Source organism: Esox lucius, chromosome 23 (assembly GCF_011004845.1).
Source record: "Esox lucius isolate fEsoLuc1 chromosome 23, fEsoLuc1.pri, whole genome shotgun sequence".
In the NCBI taxonomy this organism is placed as follows: Eukaryota; Metazoa; Chordata; class Actinopteri; order Esociformes; family Esocidae; genus Esox; species Esox lucius.
The window spans coordinates 10304642-10327920 of record NC_047591.1 but is presented as its reverse complement, the minus strand read 5'-3'; positions in this window follow the sequence as shown (position 1 = coordinate 10327920).

The following is a 23279-nucleotide window of genomic DNA, read 5'->3' as shown; positions in this document are numbered from 1 at the left end:
CTCAAACAACTGAAATAAAAACATGGTGAATACAAAGTAGTGGAAGACAGGCTATAGCACAGTTCTGTACAGCAATAATGACCAGTAAGTGGTGAACGGGGGACAACACTTTTACACAGTAATGCAAGATGAATAAAGGACTGCATCTGAGTGATGGTGCGCAGCTAAACTCTTGGGGTTCCAGTCAGCTGACCACTCACGACCTAAAAACCGTGAATACATAGGTAATTCTCAGGGTTGAGCATGCATGACTAATCATTGATTGGCTGGGAAGCAATTTCACCATCTCTCAGTGAGGGGTTTCAAGAGTTGAGAGGGGGTGACAGCCAGACACCTTGGAGTCGGAAGCCGATATTTTTTGAATGACTCAATTTCCAGGACTGGAAATTAAAGTACATAAGTGACAAGCTTGCAGGTTATTATGATCTATTATAGTTTAACCTTTAGTTTACAGGGAAATAAAACTGAGACAAAAGAAAACATGCGCGCAGAAACAAAGCACACACACATTAAGAAAAGCATTCACAGTAAGCAGTTAAAGTGTAATTTAACAACCTTACAAACACCAAGATTTCTAATTAAAGGTTACTCTGCAAGGCACGGTGGTGCATGGTGGTCAAAAGCAGTTTTACCTAACTCATAGTCCTCGGTATCTCCAGTACTCGCCAGACTTGTGAGCGTGTCTGATAATTGCAGTTTTTCCAAGGAATCTTTTAGGTGAGATAGGAGGTTTCTGACAGAAGGCCTTATTCACAAACATCAACCAATGTCTGGCACTTCGGTTGGCTGGGACTCCCTGACTTCCAGAAGTGTACAATAGACTTTGATGTGTGCGAAAGTCTGCACCAGTAATAAAAAGCAAGGCATCATGACAGACTGACTCCGGTGGCTTCAGTACTAACGCTGAAGCATGCGTATAAAGCACACCAGCATAATCTAGCAATGACATAAAAGTGGCTTGCACAATTGCATTTCCATGCTGAGAAGACATGATCAGTTTCTACAAAAGAAACCAATTTTAATCTTTAGCTTCTTAACCAACTCAGTATTATGTTTTAAAAGATAGATTATCAGCTACTCAAATTCCAAGTTATATGTATGTGGGGACGCGTTCTATGAAAGAACAGCTATTTTGAAATCATCCAAACCCAGATTTTGAGACTGAAAGAATTACATACAATATACATTATCTGCAGTGTACATTTTGTGTGCAAAAAGGGTGCAGACACGTATGAAAATTATAGTCTCTCACTGAGTTACAGGTAATAAATATACAGAATTCAAAGTAAAGGACTCAAAATGTAACTCAAGAGAACTTCTTTGTGAACATATAGGTTCTGCCCCTTAAGTTTCAACAGGTTGAGTTCTGTTGCTATTGTAATTTGTAAACTACGAGCAAATGTTCGTGGCCATGCCCAGGAAGTGTATTTAAGGCCTTTGACAGGTCAATATACAGGGCAACAATGTGGTTTCCCATCCAATGTTTTAGCAATATCATTTACAACCAATGTCGTTTCTGTAATAGTACTATTCCCAGGTCTAAAAACAGACTGATACCTGTTCAGAATGCAGTCGTCAATGATTTGAATTAATATTAATTTAAGCACTGCAAGACAATTTAGAGATGGGTAAATTACTGTCAATATCACTAGTGTTCTCACCCTTATGTTCTGTTAACCTACTCACCCCCCAAAAATATAGTAACAGTTACTTCTCTATCAGTTTGATGTTTTCTCAAAGAGATAGCCAGCTAACATTTTAGTAGTAATAGCTCCAGATTCCAACACGATATCAGATTTTCACTACATGATTATCGTGGCCAAAAGAATTCACGGTAACGATATTACCACGGTATCTATAGAAAATTTGAAGAAAAATAAATCTGTCAAATTCATCTTCAACTTTGTTTATTGTTTTTGTTTACTGACTTTATTGGCAAATAAATTACACTCAAAATAATGCATAAAAAAATAAAGCATAAATAAAGCATAAAAAAATAACATTTACACTTAATGGATAGTGAAAAGGCAACCAGATGAACTGAAACAAAAGATCCACAAGGCCTAACACCGAGAGGGTTTTTGGTAAAAATACGAAACATTTTCACCTAGTGAATTGGCTTCCAAACGGCATTAATTCAAATGCAAATGCATTGTTTGTCCATGAACAAGTTATGGAAAAAACAATGGGAGTTTTTGGAAAAATGGAATGTCCCTTTTCCATGTGAATTGGCTACTCTTTTTGGATCTCTCCTGGGGGTTTTAGTGAGGCTAACGAGTTGCTTTCAACACCAGTGCATAGGACCAGTCTCCTTATTTAAGTACATGCACCGTTTTTCTATAGGTGCCATGAATAAGGTATCGAAAAACTGAGAGGGGTTCTTGGAAAAATACTACTTTTGCCTAGTGAATACGATATTATAATGTGTATTATTAACATGATATCAATATTACATTTTTTTAATATCACAGTATATCACAACAGCCCTAATTCTAACACTATCTTCTTCAAGCCACAGTTTTACAAAATGTGCCTGGATTTTCATCACAATCTCATAGTGAATCTACTCAGTAGTCAGATTTAGCCCTTCTAACAAGCTGTATATATACAGTGCCTTCAGAATGTATTCAGACCCTTTCACTATCTCCACATTTTGCTGTGTTTTGGACTTAATTTGTAATTGGTAAAAAAAAAATTCCCATCAATCTTCACAGTACCCCATAATGACAAAGCAAAACATTATTTGGGAATTGTTTACTAATTTATTCAAAATCAAAAACTAAAATATCTCATGCATCTCATAAGTATTCAAATCCTTCTGAGAAGCATCCTGTCTCCGTTAACTGTCCTTGCCATGTCTCTAAAACTTGACTGGTGAACTTGTTGAGAATTAAATTGACTAGGCATGATTTAGAGACACACCCATCTATATCAGATCCCACTCTTCACAGTGTGTGTTGGTGCAAAATCCAAGCCAAGAAGTCCAGGGAACTCTCCATAGACCTCTGCAATAGAATTGTGTCTAGGCATTGATTTACATTTTTGCCAGACCGCATCAGAGCTGACCAAGAAGAGCAAATGTCTCTGCCTGACTGACTGACTGACTACCCATTGTTAAATAGTGTGTTAGAGACGCAGTCTGCCACACAGGAGACTGGGTATCGAATCTGGCCAGGGACAAGAAAGATTAGCTGAGGATAAGCTGGCTACAAGCATCAGTAGCTACATATAGTAAACCAAGAAAACAAGCCAAAAGGAAAATCCAGACGCATTGGCTGAACTGTCCGCAGAGGCAGGAAATTCACTACGAATGCGGTCCTGTTTACAGGTCTTTGAAATGCAGAGGTAAAATCCAGTGGAATGTAACTAGGGTCCATTAGGGTCTTTGCTTCTAAAAAAAATTATGTGTAAAATAACACTATTAAACTATAAGCTTCTTGACCAATCAGCACTTGAATACGAACGATCTAGACTAAATTATTGACATGTACGTTCCTTTTTTACATGTAGGGACTTCTATCACTATCATCCCTAATGCATATGTTACAGTGATTCATTGGTACTTAATTAATAATGCCAGAACAGTTGTGAATCACACCTGTTGTTGCTGGAAAAGCAACCTACTGTACAGTACTTTGGTCGTGACCAGAAGGAAGGGATAAAGCTCCCATTTCCTTCCTCAAGTTAGCTATGTCTGCAGGCCAGAAAAAAACATTCACAGAAAAGCTAGCTGTTGGATACAAACAATGTTCTCCCCCAAATATTTTGCATAGATACGAAATCATGTATTTAACTAGTAAAACTGGACAGAAAAGAATAGCTGTTGGACAGAAATTATGCTCACCCCAGCAACAACAACCAAAAACATTAATACTACATCATCTGTTTCATTTCGAAAGCTGAGTAGCAAGGTGTCATCATTTCAATACTTTTAATTTGGAATATCGTTTTCATTGTCCCGGTTTTCATTTTTGGTCCCGGTTGGCTTCGGGAATATTTATATGAATACTTATGCATATGATATATTTGAGTTCATATTGTGAATATGGTGGTAACCTACTACACTACAGTCTATGCTATTCTCATTATCTTGCTTGTTGGTATATATAGCGACATCATTGGTTACTTTGTATTTGTCACCAACTCTGCTGTGAAGTTCACAGAAAGAGAATCACAATTCACAGAAAGAGAGATAAACACTAATTTATTCAATGTTTAGCGGATATCTTTTCCATATAAAATGAGGCTGAAGGGCAAGAAAATATCTAATGACACACAGTACTTGGCTGTTCTGTGAGAGTTCTGGGGCAGTTGTTAAATAACAGATGTTTTCAAGTGCATCTTTAGTAACAATGGCTTTGGGAAACAGCTCTGACTTTGAATTAAGACCCTACGAAGGTTTTAACCATGATCTTCGCCTTAAGAAGCTTTTGGGAAACTGAGTTTTGGTCTGTTATATAAAGCTGCAGTACTGTATTTGGTCTGTAGTAGAGCGGGTCTGGTCTGCAGTTTAAAGCTGTTGTACTGTATATGGTTTCTAGTAGAGCGGGGCTGTAGTGTAAAGCTGCAGTACTGTATTTGGTCTGTAGTAGAGCAGGGCTGGGCTGCAGATTGTCTTTGTGTCTTTGTGTCAGTGTTAAACCCCAGTTGCTGCCGAGTCTTTGTTTCCCAGTGATCGGCTCTAATGCTGCAGCTCTAATTGTTGAACACAGAAACACATCTTTTCTCCCTTTAATGTTGTTTGTTTTTATTGTCGCAGATGCATTTATCACAAAACCTTTGTGGATTTGTATACTCCTCCTTCACCCCCCTCTCTGTCTCTCGCTCTCTCCGTCTCCAAAATGCTTGCTTCAAAAAATGTAAATGTGAACATCAGCAGAAAAGGGGATGTCTGGCAAGTTGCATCATTTTGAGAAACAAACCGTGTGAAACCGTGTTAGCCAGCATATTAGCATATATACATAAAAAACGGCGTGCATGCCTGCCTTCAAAATAAAAGACAAACACAAAAACGAAGCAAACGTTACTCTCTGCTACCCGTGACCGAGGTTTCTAAAAGAGATAGCACTCTGGGTAAACATGTGATCGCTACAGATCCAATAACCTTAAAAAAGGGATAAGCAATGGAGCTGTGTGAATTTGATCATGTGTGCGAGTGTGTACGTGTATGTGCGTGTTTATGTGAGAAATACGTGCCGTGTAGTTCAGAGTAAACCATAGAACAGGCTAACGAGGGAGCCAGGCAGGAATGTTATTATTTGCATCATAATAGCGAACTGGGTATGAATAGTTAATTGTCGATAAGCTATTTCAGAGTATTCTATTGTCCATGGAAGTTGCTTCGCTTCACACAATGTGTTTGTTTGTGCTCACGTGTATTGTTTTGAGGTTTTAAAAAAAAATCATAATTGACAAGAAAAGTTAGCAGTATTCAACTAGACAGTTGATTTTGATTGTGCAGTAATCAATTGTGACTGAATAAATGTCTTGGAAAATGGGACATTTTAAGTGCGCGTGAGGTCTTGACATTGTAATAGAGAGAGAGCGAGAGAGGAGGGAGATGAACAGAGAGAGGGGGAACTCTCCGGAAAATCGCCAAACCATCCAACTGGGGCTCCTTTTGGCTCCCCAAGGTCACGTGGCTGGTCTGTTCGTGTGTATATGATGTAGTTGCTACATCATTGTATACGTCTGTCCCGTAGCGTGTGGAGTCTGCCCTTTCAGATTTGCCTTGCAGATTCAAAATAAGAGGATACTTCAGGAGATACGAGTCTTCTGAACTCAAGTCACTCCTCCATCCTCCCCATTCTTCTCCTTCACGTCTCAGCTCTCCCCACCCTGTCTCTATCTCTCCCCGCAGCGTGCCTCCCCAGGAGGGTACAGAGGCCCTGTACGTCCCAGATAAGACATCCTCAGAAAGGGTTAGGTAAGGGGGGTTGGGGGAGGGGGGAGGGGGGGGGGGCGCGCTCAGGGTCACTACAATGGCATGCTCCCCGATAGCGCTATCAGCTTATGCTAATCACCTCGCTAAGTGTTTCAGGACGAGGAGAGTGGACGGCATCATCCTAAAACACGCGCCTCCTACTTAACCTGCACCGTATCGCGATGAGCCCCGCTCATTCAAACTGCCCCGCTTTTTATTTAAAAGAGATGACGCAAGCGAGGGGGTACTAGACAGATAGAGGAAGAGATAAAGGCCCCTAAATTGATTAATCGTGTCACAAATTGATGTTAAGCGTTAGTCACAGATCTGGCCTCCTTTTGACCAACTTGGCTTTTTCTAACAGTATTGTTCTGTCATAATGGGGAGAACAGGAGGGGTGTCAGAGGAGATTTGGATATCTGAAAGGATGACGGAACACTGAAAGAGTGTAATGGAATGTTACGATCCATTGTTACTTTGGCTTAAGGTACAAGACAGGTAGGAGATAAAGAAGCCTATAGGCCAAGCTCCCCAGACTGTATTCTAAAGATGAAAACTACCAGGACTTGACTTCTGAATGCACTACAGGGAGAGATTGAGATCAAAGTCAAAGTACAATGGAGCAGTTATTTTGCTAAGAGACACATTTAGCTAGGTATACTCCATCAGGGAATATTGACTATTTCTCGCCCCCTTTCCCATCAATCTCTCTTGTTCACCCTCTCATGCTTTGCATTTCTCTCCATTCTTGTGCTCTTTCATCTCTGGATTTCTTCTTTTTAACCCTCCTTTCTATTTCTCCTCAATCTTTCTTTCCTTTCATCCGGCCTCCCTTTTCCATCTCATGCCTACTCACACCTTTTTCGCATTCATCCCTTGGCCCCTTCATCCTCCTCTTCCTCCCCTGTGCAGTACTGACCCTTGAACCCTGAGTTGAGGTCGCCATCTCGACCCCTCATACCCATCCCTGGCTTATACCCTCTCCCCTCTATGCCTCAGCTCTCTCTCCTCTCCTATTTAGATAGAGGGGGCTTTGGTGAACCCCGGGGTGCGGAGGTGAAGTCCTCAGATAGTGGCCCCCATTGTGGCCCAACTGGAAATGCATTGTGGGTGGATTTGTCCAGTTTTATGTAAAAGCAATACTCTTTTCACCTGAACTAATACAAGCCGTGGCGTAAGCCCCTTACTGCCATGTGCTGCATTTTTCCCCTAATCTCTCTGGCTTCAGCTCTGTGCCCACATACCTCAGGGCACTCACTGATAAAGCCTTAACTCCGTACTACTCCACAGTCCCCCCCCCCCGCCCCCTCTCTCTCTTTCTATCGCTCCTCCTCTCCCTCACTTTCTCTCTCCCTCTCTTTTCTTCCTCCAGGACACCGGCGAAGCAGCCTAGCAAAACATTTCGGTGATCAAGAGATTTAGAAGGAAGAGAGAAAAATCACTTTCTGAATCCCATCTCGAAGAGAAGATGAGAAATGGTAAGCGAATAAGAAAAAAGAAGAGAGGGGGGGGAAAGGTCGGGAGAAAGGGAATTCTCAAATTCAGAGTGTGAATCAATCCCATAATGATGCAACACACCACACATATGCAATACAACTGCTTTCAGCTGTGTGGATGAGCAAGGAGAGTGAAGGACAGGGGCAATAAACAAGGGTACAGAAGGAAGAGTGCACAGGGAATCTGCTGTAGAAAGTATAAGGGCACCTTCACCCTACAACAGTGTCCTTGAGATTAACAAGAGTTCCGGAAAGATGAACTACTGTAGTTCGCAATCCATCTCAACTGTCGCATGTTACCGTGGCTTGTTTTATGAATGGAAAATAAAGATCCCAGCATTTTTTCCATAAGCAGGAAAAGTTCATTTCTCTTAGATCCTGTGCACAAATGTGTTTACATCACTGTGAGCATTCATCCTTTGCCCATGATAGTCTCTCAGATGATCATTACACAGGTACACCTTCTGCTGAGGACAATAAAAGGGCACTAGAAAACATGCACATTTGTAGCAACACACTGCAACAATGTCTCAAGTTTGAATGTTGATATCTCTACCAAAAGCGGCCTTCAACGTAGTTTTAGAGAATGTGGCAGTACATCCAACTGGCCTCACAAACGCAGAACAGGTGGAACCACCCCAGCCCATAACCTCCACCACCAGCACCAACGACTTTGCCAAGCATCAGACCAAAAGGGACACCAACCAACCGCAACCATCCGGGAAGACGGTAGAGCATAGCCCACAGACTTCACTCCCATTGAGGATGGCAAGGGGGAACAAGAGTAAGCCATTGACTCTGCCTGCGAATGGCATTGGAAAGAGGACAGTAAAGGTGGCTTGTAAATCCAGCGCTTTTTCTATTCACCTTCGCACCCCCGGGCCATACTACACTTAATCATAGACCTTGGAGAAGAAATGAGTCTTCAGTAGACACTGAAAGGTTGAGACTGAGTCTGCGTCTCAACATAATTGGCAGATCCTTCTACAGAAGCGGACATCTGTGGGAGAAAGCCCTGCCTCCGGCTGTTTGTTTTGAAATTCTAGATAAAATGAGGAGGCCTGCATCTTGTGATCTTAGCGTACGTGTAGGTATGTATGTCTGGACCAAATCATAAAGATGAGTAGGAAAAAGTCCATGTAACCCTTTGTTGGTTCCAGTAAAACCTTAAAATAAGCACTAGCCTTAACTGGCAGCCATTGTAAAGAGTAATGTGATAAAAAAAAGATTGTTCCAGTTAAGATTCTAGAAGCCATGTTTTGAACTAATTGAAGTTTTTTTTATTTTCCTAGCAGGGTAACCAGAGTGTGTTGCAATAGCCTACCCTACTCCCCTACTCACTACCCCTATCCTCTACCCTATATCCTCTACCCTATATCCTCTACCCTATATCCTCTACCCTATATCCTCTACCCTATATCCTCTACCCTATATCCTCTACCCTATATCCTCTACCCTATATCCTCTACCCTATATCCTTACCCTATATCCTCTACCCTCTACCCTATATCCTTACCCTCTACCCTATATCCTCCACCCTCTACCCTATATCCTCCACCCTCTACCCTATATCCTCCACCCTCTACCCTATATCCTCCACCCTCTACCCTATATCCTCTACCCTATATCCTTACCCTCTACCCTAATCTCCTACTGGGATATTGTGATAATTAATAAATGCATGTAGACTGTTTCCAGAGTCTGTAAAACATTTTTAAATCCAAGTCAGCAGCATGACCAGACGGACAAGGGCAATCAGGTGGGGAGGAACGAACAGTGGAGTGGCAGCTGAAGTCTTCAGGCATCGTCAGCTACTTGATCTGCAACACAATCAGGAGGACTTCAGGCCTGGTAGTCTTGAGATGTGGTCTAAGGCCTCATGTTTAAGTTTAAACGGAGAAGGAATCAAGGAAAATGTACAGAGCGCATTCCTTAGATTTACAAAGAATTTACAAAGGAGAAGGAGAACTGACCCTACTCCCCCGGCACGATAAAATAGCAGTGTGAAACCTTGGGGCTGAGACATGGGGGTCCAGTGACGCTGTGGCCCTAAATGAGGGAAACCCCAGACAGGGCCCAACAGGCAGGGAGCCACTCCACCCACTTTGCCATGCATCAACCACAGGGACGCCAACCAACAGCAGCCCTGAACTACCCTCTACACAACTCCTCTACCCTCTACCCATACCCTCTACCCCAATCCCCTACCCTATATCCCTACCCTCTACCCCAATCCCCTACCCTCTACCCATACCCTCTACCCATACCCTCTACCCCAATCCCCTATCCTATATCCCTACCCTCTACCCATACCCTCTACCCCAATCCCGTACCCTATATCCCTACCCTCTACCCATACCCTCTACCCCAATCCTCTATCCTATATCCCTCGGCTTTACCCAGTCCTTTCTCTTGTCTCCTCTCCTTTTTAATCCCTCCTTCCCACCTCTCATCTTTTCATCCTTCATCACCTCCTATTGTTCCCTCTTGTGCTTGTCCTCCACCATCCTCTTCTCTCTGTTCTCTGACCTAACCTTCAGAGTCTTCCTCTGTCATCTTCTCTCTGTTCTCTAACTTAACCTTCAGAGTCTTCCTCTGTCGTCTTCTCTCTGTTCTCAAGGTTAGCATTCCGAGTCCTCCTCGCTACACTCGCCCATCTTGTTTTCTTCATTGCCTTTTCCTTCTGCTACTTCCTCGGCCAGGACGCGACACAAGGACTTTCCATCCCTGTGGTGAGGGTCGAGGTGGAGCCTGAAGGATCAGGTGAGATCTAGAAATCCTGGAGGATTTGTTATTGGACCTTACCTTTACATTACCATTTACAGTATATACACACACACACACACACAAAGTATTCACATTGGCAGGATCAGCAGAGGAGGAGGAGGAGAGACGCATCTAGGTATCGCTGCCCGGGATCAGAAAATTTCTATCAGGAGATAAAACAAGGAGAACAACACCTTGGACAAGATAGGCCTATACATTTCAGCCAGGGGTGTAATCTCCAACAGTTATCAACATTTCCCCCCCTAACATCTTCTCTAGCTTCTCCTCGATTACCCCCTCAGCACCCCCCCCCCCTCAACCCCTCTCCCCCTCCCACTGTTATGACCGCCTGCCCTGGCAATGTGTGTCGGCGTGATACTGATAGAGGGCAATTCAGCTCCACATAAAGACCTGCGCATAATCTCCACCCACGATAGGTCCATCTACCCCACCCACAGTGACATACGCGCACACGCGCGCTACGGCACATTCCGGCCGTGCTATACACACCTACACATTCAGCCTGTGAGATGGGTACTTTAAAGCGCGGCGGGCCGCACCCGGAGTGACACGCACTATTATAAATAGCCTAATCTATATGGTAATACCGTTGTATTCTACAAGCACAGAATAGGGATAAGATAACATTGTGACTATAAGGTTCAGACTGCCTTCTATGGTAATTGTTATCAAAGGTTATTCTGGATGACATCGTGGGCCTGTTGTGATTGGCTCCGGACTGTTATTTATGATATGAATTATGATAACCATGATGTCTCTCCTCCTCGGGCTCTACAGCCGCCAGATACAATAAATTGCCGTGGTTAATCACCTGTTCATTGTTCGGCCGTGATTACCCTCTGCCGCAATAAGAGTTTTATTTAAGGAAGAATATGGATTTGTCATCCTTCTCAGCTGCAAAATGAACCTGACAGTATTTTATGTCTTGACATTTCATTTGTAAAAGCGGACGCGAGGCGCATTTGCATTTTATTGCTCTCTCCCTCTCTCTCTCTCCCTCTCTCTTTCTCTCTCTCCCTCTCCCCCTCTCTCTCTCTCGTCTCTGTACTCTCTCCCTCCTCCATACAATGTAGGGGACATTTCTGTATTAGGAGACGGGAAGCGGGGATCTATAGGGGAGAACAGGGGATGTTGTGTGAACACACAGTGCTATCTACACTGCAGGACTACTTCCTCAAATAAACCCAACATCCTAAATGAAAAACGTTGCGATGCCAACGCGACGTTAACGTGAAACAGAAATCCTTAAACTCTGAAGAAGAAACAAATGTTTCTGAGCGCGCTTCATGACATTCGCACACACGTACACACACACACATGCCCGCACAAACCCACATAGGTAGGTCTTGCTGGGAGATAAAACGCTGTGAGTGCAGCCATTTCCTCTTCCTGTTCGACTGGTGCCATGCGAGCCACCCCGCTGCCGCTGAGGAATGTGGATAATGTTGTTGGCCCTGGGCACCCAGAACTGACCCATTAAACACACGCACACACGCGGGCGCCCATCCACGCCCGTGTTATTTCACCAACGGGCGCAAACTACAACACAGTGTAAACATAACAGGAATAAACGTCTTCAAAAGACAATGCCCTGTGGAAAAGACTAGACTTTTAATGACTTTGACCTTGTAAGGTTTACTCGAACGCACACGCGTGTGCGCGCGCACGCAAACACACATACACACACAAACACAAACAAACCACCCTTACACAGGTGCACGCGCAGCGGTACCTCTCAGCTCCACCTTCCCCTCACTCGCCTGACCTTCCTGTCCGGGGGGGATGGAAAGAGGAGGAGCGCAGTGGAACCCAGGGCTGCAGAGAGTTATGCAGGAGTGAGCTTTGAATAATTGTCCCGCAATATGAGTGTCTCTGATTAATTGCCTCAGATAAGGTCTGCTTTCCTCCCCCCGGCCTCCCCCGTTTCTCCCCCCTACCTCCCTCCTTTGACTCCCCTGCCTGCTTGAGCTCTCATAATCAACCCTGGAAGACAGAGAAGATGGAGGGAGAAAAGGAGAAAAAGAGAGAGATAGAAGAGAGAGAGAGAGAGAGAGTGAGAGCAAGAAGAGAGCAGACAGAGAATGTGGTGCAGCAGAGAGAGAGAGGAAGAGGGCGAGAGACTATTTTACTGACCTTTTCATCAGAGATTATGATGATGACAGTTGCAATTACTTGACAATTACACAGCCTCTCATTACGGGAAAAAGGCAATCAGTAATGCTGTGAATAAAAAAGGTAAACATATTTAGAGGCAAACAAATAGGGAGAAGGGGGTTGGGGATCCCTTGACCAAAGCTACACACAGGTCTTTCACTTGGAAATAACTTTATAGACAGCATTTTGAGTAATCAGCAACAAAGAAGAAGGTTGGGACAAGCAACGCAGGCTCATGAGACCCACCTCATTCCAACTATCTATCTCCCGACATTACCAGGTAGGACAAGGTCTCTTAAAAAATAGATTTGAGCGCAATGAGACCACCTGAATAAATAAAGGTTAAATAAATAAACCAAATGACTGCATGAAGCAATGGTGACATGACTTTGTTGTACTAAGCATTCACACGTCGAAACTCCCTCCTGCCCTCTATTCCCCAACAAACCCCCCAGTAAAGCATGAAACATACAGGAAACGAAGACAGACAGAAAGGCATTTCCTGGGGAAAAATAAATAAACAAAACAAGTAAGTAAAAAGAGTAATAACGGAGGCAGACTAGCTCTGTGTAGCTGTGTTTACTGATAAACAAACAGACCCTGCCTTCGTAGTGTTATAAAACGCAAAACAGTGACCCTGAAACAATGAGCAAGCCTGGATGGACATACACACGCACATCAGCACAAAACGCACATCAGCGCACGTGCGCACACATCCACATCAGCACACATGCAGACACACAACAGAGTTCACACCAACTTAACCTAGATAAGCCCAGACTTATATTTCTGAGGGTATGGAGACAGAATTGAAAGGGATATATAGAGAGAGAGAGATTGGTGGAAAGGAAAAGTGAGGCGTACACTTGACACCAAGCTAATACCAAATCCATTGCTTTATTCTGTAATTTACTGCAGAGCCTTGGGGCCAAACAATCTTTGAAGTGCTCCAAAATGTCAAATCAATTATTACTTGAATGAAAAAAAAGAATTCAATTTACTGCTTTCATGCTAATCGGTAACATTTCATGATAGGGAAAGAAAAAAGAAACGCAATTTGAGACGATTTGAGGCTTCGTTTTCTTTTTGATACAATTCTTTTATTCAACTCAGATATGCTGATTGGAGAAAAAAAAAGTTGTTGATGATCCTGTCTTTTCTTTCTTCCCTTCCCTTGTATAGTAACGTCTCGATGTTAGCCAAAGAAGGAAAATCAATTTGTATTATAATACTCCTCATCAATTGGAACGGCGCCATAATGATGTTCTACACCTGAAAGTGTGTGCCGGTTAGCAATGTTAAGACAGAGAAGCGCGGAACAATACCTAGTGTTCATGATTCATTAGGCCCTAATGCAGATGGATGAATAAAGAGTGAATTACACACCATTCTCACTAATGGCTCTGAAAATAGGCCGCTCAGTCGCTCTGCTAGACACCATCCACACAAAAGGCTTTGTTCCACCGCAGGTGAGCGGAAGCTGGGATGTGTGGGGTTATTCTACATGACATGTTGATGATGGCAAAGTAGTAGTGATAATAAGCACATGTGTATTAGACGGAGAAGCCATGTCGTTTGGGCCGGGATACCATCTAGATTGCGCAGAGTACACTTCATAATTTATAAGAACATGAGTTTAGCGAGTGCGCATATTTCTCCCATTTCACATGCGAAAGAGTGTTTAACAAACAAGGGTGTCTTTCTAAGAAACACCGGGCCAGTGTGCAACATCAGAGTCAACGATTCAAAATGGTTACAATGCCAGGTTACAGAAAATAAAACCGTTGATCGGCACAGTGCCGAGACTGGCAGTTGTGTAAATTGGCACATAACTCAACCTAGCAACATCTAAACAACTCCATCTGTGGTTCTCAAAAGTCTCCGCTGGGACTACCAGACGGTTAACAGTGTTGTTCTAAGCCTGAACCACTCTAGCTGCTCCGATTCCATATCAAGGGCTTGATAATTAGTTGACCAGTTGAATTAGGGGTGCTACAGGTTTGAGAACCATTGATTTAAATGTCATTAAAACTCTCACATGAAAAATGGACACTGTGGATTTCTTTTTCATGGATGTTAGGGCATCATTTATCAAACATGCATACATTTCTTGCTATATTCTGGCACACGTCGAAATCCTGGGCCTTGTAGCGAATTTATTGGGTTTGCAACACAAACGCGTTCCCAGTGACACAATCAAATGCAATAGATTTTTTTTAGAATAGACAACTTCACAACACCTTTGGCAAGAAGGACTTGAACATAATTACTGACCATCTGAAGTTTGTACAAAGAGTTAAGCTTCCTCAACCACCTTGATGATTTGACCTCTCCAGTTGGTGTTGAGTTCTGTGAATTTTTTATTTATCGAACACTTACATTTCTAGTTTTAACTTTAGGACCAATTCATCTCCTATTCCGATTCCGATTGCAAGTCAGTGAGCTCAGGTTTGTGAGCTCACTGGCTTTACATGCTGACACATAAAATGTGAAATCCTCCGCGTAGATCATTTGTGAGAATAGAGAAAAGTAACAGCCCCAGAGGGCTACCCTGAGAGACACCATAGAGAACAATCACATAGACAATTCTCTCTATTAGTTTACCAAAAGCCTGCAGCAAACTGATGGCGGGACTGTTAGAACCTGCAAAGGGTGCTTTATCATTTTTAGACACTGGAATTACTTCAGCTTTCGTCCACGCCTGTGGACACACTTGCTTCTTAGGCTTTTTGTGTGTGCGTGCGAGTGTATGTCGTCAAGTGTTTGCTTACTTTGTCCTTGTTTCTTGCTTCTCTTTGAAAATGCACTGGAGCCCAAGGGGAGGATCCTTCTCTCTTCTCCCCCTATGTTCTTTGAGAAGGAGGTGCAGGATGGAGTGCACAATGGGAGAGTATCAATAGCCTTCCCTTGATTTGTCACAACCGCTCTCCTTGCCTGCCTCCATACCAAAACCGATTGGATGAGAACGTAAGAGGGGATGGCTCTCTGAACTTCTTTTGTAATGGGTTTTGAGAAGATGAAGAGAGGGTGCCACAAAATCAAGGAAATGCAAGGAAATAGAGGAAGTATTTTCAATACATTAGCATTTTTAGACCATGTTGGAGTGAGTAAGTGACTGACTGACTAGCAGAGAAAACAACCCCTAGCACCTACCCTGCAAAGTCAAAAAACTGTCCAGAAACAACCCTTATCGCCCACCTTCCAGAGTCTAAACACTTGTTGAGATCTGAGGGATCTTTGGGTGGTGACATGGCCAGAGCTCCACCCTCTCTGGTTGGCTTGGTGGAATTTTGGTGAAATTGCTTACACCTGTCCAGTCCTGTTAGATCTCTATAAATGCCTTGGGGCAGGGGGCTGGGAGATGTTTCTGGATCAAACTACAAAGCTTTTCAGCTGAGTGTTAAAATTTCAACATGACATTTGAAGCCTTGGGTTAGAAGTTGCTTTGCATATTTGTACACACAGATTTAGGCAGGGTGGACAAGCACATCCAGATTCAATTCATGGTCCTGGGCCCGGTTTCCCAAAGCTCTAAGATGGTTACAAGATGCACCTAGGTGCCTCGTTATATTATCGGTGTGTTTCCCGAAAGCATTGTTACTGAAGCGGCACGTAACATAGCTCACTAATCAACAAGTATTCTGCACCACTCGTTAGTCCATCATAACAGGCACTTTACTATTTCTGGGAAATAGCGCCTCCCTCAACATGTGACGAGTGATTGCAAACAGTTAATAGTAAGGCAATAGAACAAATAAAAATGATCAAATTTTTTCTAACAATTAGAATGGAATTTTCCCACTGTGCTTTATTTCATTATCATGGCACCTGTCAGTGCATATATTAGGCAGCAAGTGAACATTCTGTCCTCAATGTTGGTGTGTCAGAAGCAGGGGAAAAAAAAGTGTAAGAATCTGAGCGACTTTGACAAGGGCCAAATTTCAATGGCTAGACGACTGGGTCAGAGCATCTCCAAAACAGCAGTCCTTGTGGGGTGTTCCCAGTCTGCAGTGGTCAGTACCTGTCAAAAGTGGTCCAAGGAAGGAAAAGCAGTGAACTGGCAACAGGGACATGGGCGGCCAAGGCTCATTGAAGCACGTGGGGAGCGAATGATGAGACGAGCTACTGTAGCTCAAATTGCTGAAAAGGTAAATGCTGGTACTGATAAAAAGGTGTCAGAACACAGCGCATTGCAGTTTGTTGCGTATTAGGCAGCGTAGCCACAGACCAGTCAGGGTTCCCATGCTGACCCCTGTCCACTGCCGAAAGCGCCTACAATGGACATGTGAGCATCAGAACTGGAACACGGAGCACTGGAAGTAGGTGGCCTAGTCTGATGTTTCACCTTTTCTTTTACAGAACACATGGCACCAGAATGCACTACAGGAAGGAGGCAAGCCGGCAGAGGCAGTGTGACGCTTTGGGCAATGTTCTGCGGGGACACCTTGGGACCTGCCATTCTGGTGGTTGTTACTTTGACACGTACCACCTACCTGAGCATTGTTGCAGATCATGTGCACCCTTTCATGGCAACAGTATTCCTTGGTGGCATGGGCCTCTTTCAGCAGGATGATGCGCCCTGCCACAAAGGAAAAATGTTTCAGGAATTGTTTGAGGAACCCAAAAATGAGTTCAAGGTGTTGACTCAATCCAAATAAGCATCTGTGGGATGTGCTGGACAAACAAGTCCGATACATGGAAGCCCCACCTTGCAACTTACAGGACTTAAAGGATTTGCTGCTAACGTCTTTGTGTCAGATACCACAGCACACCTTCAGAGGTCTAGTGGAATCCATCCTTTGACGGGTCAGGGCTGTTTTGGCTGCAAAAGGGGGACCTACACAATATTAGGCAGGAGGTCATTATGTTATGGCTGATCGTGTATATTCTATACAGCTACTGGAGGAACTGATCATTGTCACGTGATCGATTTATTGATGATGTAACAGCTGACAGCAGCAGGATGAATTCTGAAACATAACATCTTGTCCACTCAAATGCCCACCAAATGCCTCTGCACACAGTGGGTAGACAGTGGAAGACAATGACCCAAAAAACACTGCTATAGCTACCGGAGAAGTTTTGCCAGTAGCTATGGCAAAAGGTTCAAGGTTTTGGCACTCTCAAATGTGGGGATTATGTGCAAAACCTGCTGTAATGTTTAAATGGTTAATCCAATATGGATGAAAATACTGTTAAATCTGACAGTCTGCACTTTAACCCCAGTAACTGTCTAATTTTAATTCCAAACTGCAGGAATACAAAATCAAAAAGAAATGCGTCACTGTCCAAATCATTTTGGACTTCACTGTGTGTCTGTAAAAGTACAAACATTGATAAAAAAAACACGATATACAAGGGAAATAAACCTGATCATATTACCCTGTATACAGCAAGATGTGTCGAGATACTGTATATTTGTTGATACATAAACATTTTTGTAGAGTTTTTAGTGGGAAGCGAGGTTTGGCAGCATGGTCATTTTTAAATGGGTGTGCTTGGCAGTGTGTGTTAAGGATGCCTTATTGCAGAACAAGAAGCCAATTGTGGATTTAGAATGAGGGTAGGTGATATGGTATTGAATTAGAGTGAGCAGTCAGCCATGTACCAATGTACTGTATTTGTAGGTGTCAACGTATTCTGTGCTGTTCAGGGCGAGGATGTTTGACAGGCAAGCCGGTTAAGAAAGGCTCTGACTGAAAAGCATACATTTATTTTTGCATTAAGGAGTGGGTGGAGATCAAAGAAGCCATTTTGGATGTTATTAAAGCCATGTTCTAGGGTGGACAGCGCAGTGATGTGTCGGTTGTACACAAGACAGTGTTGTCTATGTAAATGTGGATAAAGGATTTATAGCAATGTAAAATGAAAATAGCTTACACTTCTTACAAACAAATACAAGACCAAGTCACAAGTTTGAGACAGCAATCATGGAGTCAAAGTCAAGTACTGGGGTTAAGTGCCTTGTACCTATTGTGAAGCCAAAATATGCAGCGGTGATCATGAATTCACTGTCTGTGAATTAGTAAACATTGCCTTCAAATGGTGTATAATGGTAAAGGGCCAAAATCAGTCTGTCATTTGTGGATAGGGCCAAAGTTGCCCACATAGAGACGTTATTCCCCACTGCACAGCACCCACATCTCCCTTATGAGCCCAATGCACGCCCTCGCCCCCCCTCCCTCCTCCTCCCTCCTTTTCTCTCTTCTTCGGCCTCCCACCCTGTGCGCTCAGTGTGGAATAACATACCTTTTATTCCTTCCCTCCCTCTAAAGAGATCAGGGGCCCTGATATCACTTGCGATTACAAAACCGCGGGAGGACCCAGCCTTCCTCCAAAACAAAGTGTTTTTCAGCTTCTGTTTTTTCAGGGCCTGGCGCCACCGGGAGAACCGCAAACAATAAACATTGCCCAACGGAGGGCCCGAGCTTTTTATACCCGGTTCACGGACAGTTACACACACGTACGCATACAGACACATCAACACAGGTGGACAGTAGACACCAACATGGGCTAATTGTGTAACAGCCCTTTGATGTGTGTTCAGGGGACAACAGTGCAGCTGAAGGGACGAGGTGACAGCACTGAATGCTTCGTGCTTCCTGTTGCCCTGTCATCAGCCCCCCCCCCCCCCCCATGCATATTCACAAAGACGTGCACCTGTGCAAGCACACACACGCACACACTTTCTAGAAGTGCACAAGTAACTTAAGGAACAAAACATGAACTTTCTCACAGTATTTTAACTGCCTATTTATTAAAGTCACAGCCATATAACAAGGTGTGTGTGTGTGTGTGTTTTCCAAGCAAAAAGGGAAAAAAAGCAAGTCAGCCCTCCATTGACAGGGCCTGCTATCTGTATATCTCTCCCTGGCTTGCTCACGGTTCTACTATGTAAAAGTTGTTCTCTTAAACGGTGGACTCATAGCAAATTGACTATTACTTCAAAGTGGCCTGTGATTAAGGCTGAGTGATTAGAGGCTGTTAAGAAGGAGCCACTTGAGCCTTGCCAGTGAACCCGTGAAGGAATGCCGTCCGGGCCGCGCCAGGCTGAGGTGTGGGTGGGTGGGGGGATCCGCCAGAAGAGAGAGGAGAGGTCCCACAGAGGCACTGGCTGGGCACCGCAGGGGGGGGGGGGGGGGGGGGTCAGCTTCCTGCTATGCAGCCTTCCCAACAGACACACATACAAGGGATTACATAGATACACACAGGCACTCACTTGACACATGCACATACACAGTTGGGTGAATACATGGGCTGAACTCTGCCCGAAGCCAATCACTGCTCAGAGACTGACAGAGAGAATTAGACATAGAAGAAAGGAAAAGGAATTTTTTTGAGTGCCCCTCCAACACACGCGCTCTCTGAAAGACCGACAGGTAACAGTGCGAGACTCACCACGGGAACACAGCAGATAGCGAACACCAGATGGACTGCAGTATTAAACATCAAACTTTTTCCAGATCCCCAAAACTTCGATACCTTCAACACCAGCCAGTGGCGGCAATAGGAGTAATGCGGATGTCTATTACGTTAAGTAGGCATACAGCTTGCTGCACGTTGTGTAAGGGGATATAGGATTGTGGGTACACATGTTTTATTGTCTCATGTTAACCCTACTCCAAACCCCAACCCTTGACTACTGAAGGAAGACTGTGTGCTAACTTATTGCTAACAGCCAAACGCATACATATAAAGCGACTTGCAGGAAAATCATTAGCTAAGCACATCAGGGGAAAAATACCTCCAAACGATTTCATGGCATTTCAATTGTTCCCAGATTTTTCAACGGTTCAGGACTAAACTGTGGTAGCCTACTTCCCCCTTCATCTTCACATCAAAAGGGCAACAGAGAGAGAGACAGGGAGAAAATGAACGATGGAAATAGAGAGGGAGTCTGGCAGAGGGAGAGAGCCAGGAGCTCGGCCGGCCCTATACGCCCGTTTAATGGAAATAATAAGCGTCTATCTCAGGCAATTAAGTCTGCATCCGATGCTTATCATGCCCCAGAGTTCCACAGTGCCATCTAAAGAAAATGTTTGCGTTTGAAAAACTCCATCAAATAAACAAGATAAGGGGGAGAACGCGTTTGTTTGGCGGTGGCGTATCGCGTTCGACCTCGTCTTTGTTCTGCCGGGGATAAGTAACTCTGAAGCCACTGTTAACGGGTAGCGGTTAGAGCTGATCACGGCGGTACGAGCTAATGTCCTCCGGTTGCCAGTTGTTCCATACAGGGCTAATTTACATAGATGTGGACTGGAGATAGAGAATGGCGATAAACGTGATAGAAATACGACAGCAACATCACAGCAAGAAAGAAAGTATAGAAGTTGGTGACTTGCGAATGTCGGCCTACAGACAGCAAGATGAAACTGCAATAAATATACATTACACACAGAGAGCTCTATGTCTATGGGAATATAATACATACAATGGATTTAGGAAAATAGAATGAGGGACTCCCAGAATCACAAAATGATCCAATAACTTGGCATCGGGTATTGGTTCCGTATGTATTATCCAAAGGATTACGTCAGTAGGACTTATGAATTGCCAGGGACCTCACATGCCATTTTCATTATTCTTACGATGCACATATTGTATTGTTATTTAATACTGGTATTTTATTGCGATATTCATTGTTTGCGAGCATGCTGCTCACCCCATCTGCTACAGAGAGTTGAGAAACCATCATATGAAAACAAGTCTTGTTCATCACTCAAATATGTCCCAACAAAAAATTAACTCACTCTAAAAATATTGATGGCTATTCTTTCAGTAGTTCTTCATAAATTAAGCAGGTTAAAGGTCTGGAGTAGATTCCAGGTGTGTCAATCACATTTAGAAGCTGTTGCTGTGAACCCACAAAGTGCAGTCAAAGGAGCTCTCAAAACAAGTGAAACAGGCCATCCTTAAATAAAAATCCATCTGAGAGATAGCAGGAACATTAGGTGTAGCCAAATCAACAGTTTGGTACATTCTGAGAAAAATAGAATGCACTGGTGAGCTCTGCACCACAAAAAGGCCTGGACATCCACAGAAGACAACAAGTTCTGGAACAGCATTCTTTGGGCAGATGAAACTAAGACCAACCAGTACCAGAAGGACAAAAAGAATGGAGAAGGCTTGGAATGGCTCATGATCCGAAGCATACCACATCATCTGCAAAACATGTTGGAGGCAGTGCGATAGCATGGCCATGCATGGCTTCCAATGGCACTGGATCACTAGTGTTTATGATGATGTGACAGAAGACAGAAGCAGCCGGATGAATTCTGAAGTGTATAGGGATATATTCAGCAAGTTGATTGGACAGCACTTCACTTTACAGATGGACAATGACCCAAAACATATTGCGAAAGCAACCCAGGTTTTTTTTAAGGCGAACAAGTGGAATATTCTGCAATGGCTGAGTCAGTCACCTGATCTCAAACCGATTGAGCATGCATTTCACTTTCTAAAGACAAAACTTGAGGCAGAAAGACCCACGAACAAACAACAACTGAAGACAGCTGCAGTAAAGGCCTGGCAAAGCATCACAAATGAGGAAAGGATTCTCGACAAAGTTTTTTAAAAAGAAAATTTTATTTATGACTGTGTTAATTTGTCCAAATACATTTGAGCCCCTGAAATAAGGGGACTGTGTATGAACATTTTTGCAATTCCTAAACGTTTCATACGATATTTTTGTTCAAACCCTTGAATTAAAGCGGAAAGTCTGCACTTCAATTGCATCTCAGTGTTTCATTTCAAATCCATTGTGGTGACATACAGAGACAAAGTTAAGAACATTGTGTCAGTGTCCAAATATTTCCGGACCATGTTGTATCTCTAAAAATATTGTTTACATTTGGAACATTCTCAACATTACTTTTAGGACATTTAAAACATTCCTCGTTCCACTGATTGCAAGTGAATACAATCCTGAAATACAGCATATCTCACATAACAATTGACTGACCCACACTGTGAAATAGAATCAGAATGTGTAGAGTTCCAAGTCATGTACCATAATATTGAATGCTGCACAGGTCTCTAGAGGACAAGGGAGAAAACGTGTACCTCAGTAGTGGATGTTATAGAGACCTATAATGGAGAGAACGTGTACCTCAGTAGAGGATGTTATAGAGACCTATAAGGGTGAGAACGTGTACCTCAGTAGAGGATGTTATAGAGACCTATAAGGGAGAGAACGTGTACCTCAGTAGAGGATGTTATAGAGACCTATAATGGAGAGAACGTGTACCTCAGTAGAGGATGTTATAGAGACCTATAAGGGAGAGAACGTGTACCTCAGTAGAGGATGTTATAGAGACCTATAATGGAGAGAACGTGTACCTCAGTAGAGGATGTTATAGAAACCTACAGGGGATGAGGGAAATGACATGTACCTCAGTAGTGGATGTTATAGAAACCTACAGGGGATGAAGGAAATAACATGTACCTCAGTAGTGGATGTTATAGAGACCTATAAGGGGATGAAGGAAATAACATGTACCTCAGTAGTGGATGTTATAGAGACCTATAAGGGGATGAAGGAAATAACATGTACCTCAGTAGTGGATGTTATAGAAACCTACAGGGGATGAAGGAAATAACATGTACCTCAGTAGTGGATGTTATAGAGACCTATAAGGGGATGAGGGAAAGGCTAAGTGCTATAGGTTGTGAGCTGTATGTTTTCTTTCTTGTCGGGACAAGGAGGCCAAACCAATATTGGGAGGCCCATGTGACTGTGAGCGACCATGGGGTCACAGCAGGGTCATGACCCCAGTGAGGCTCAGGGTTCAGGGGTTAGGGTCAATCAGAGGGAATGCTATCGAAAGCAGCAGAGTTTATTTGTTTAATTTTCCATCTAACTCTGGTGTCTGCCTCTGCTCAAGATTACTCTGGATTACTAATACAGAAAAATAGAAGAA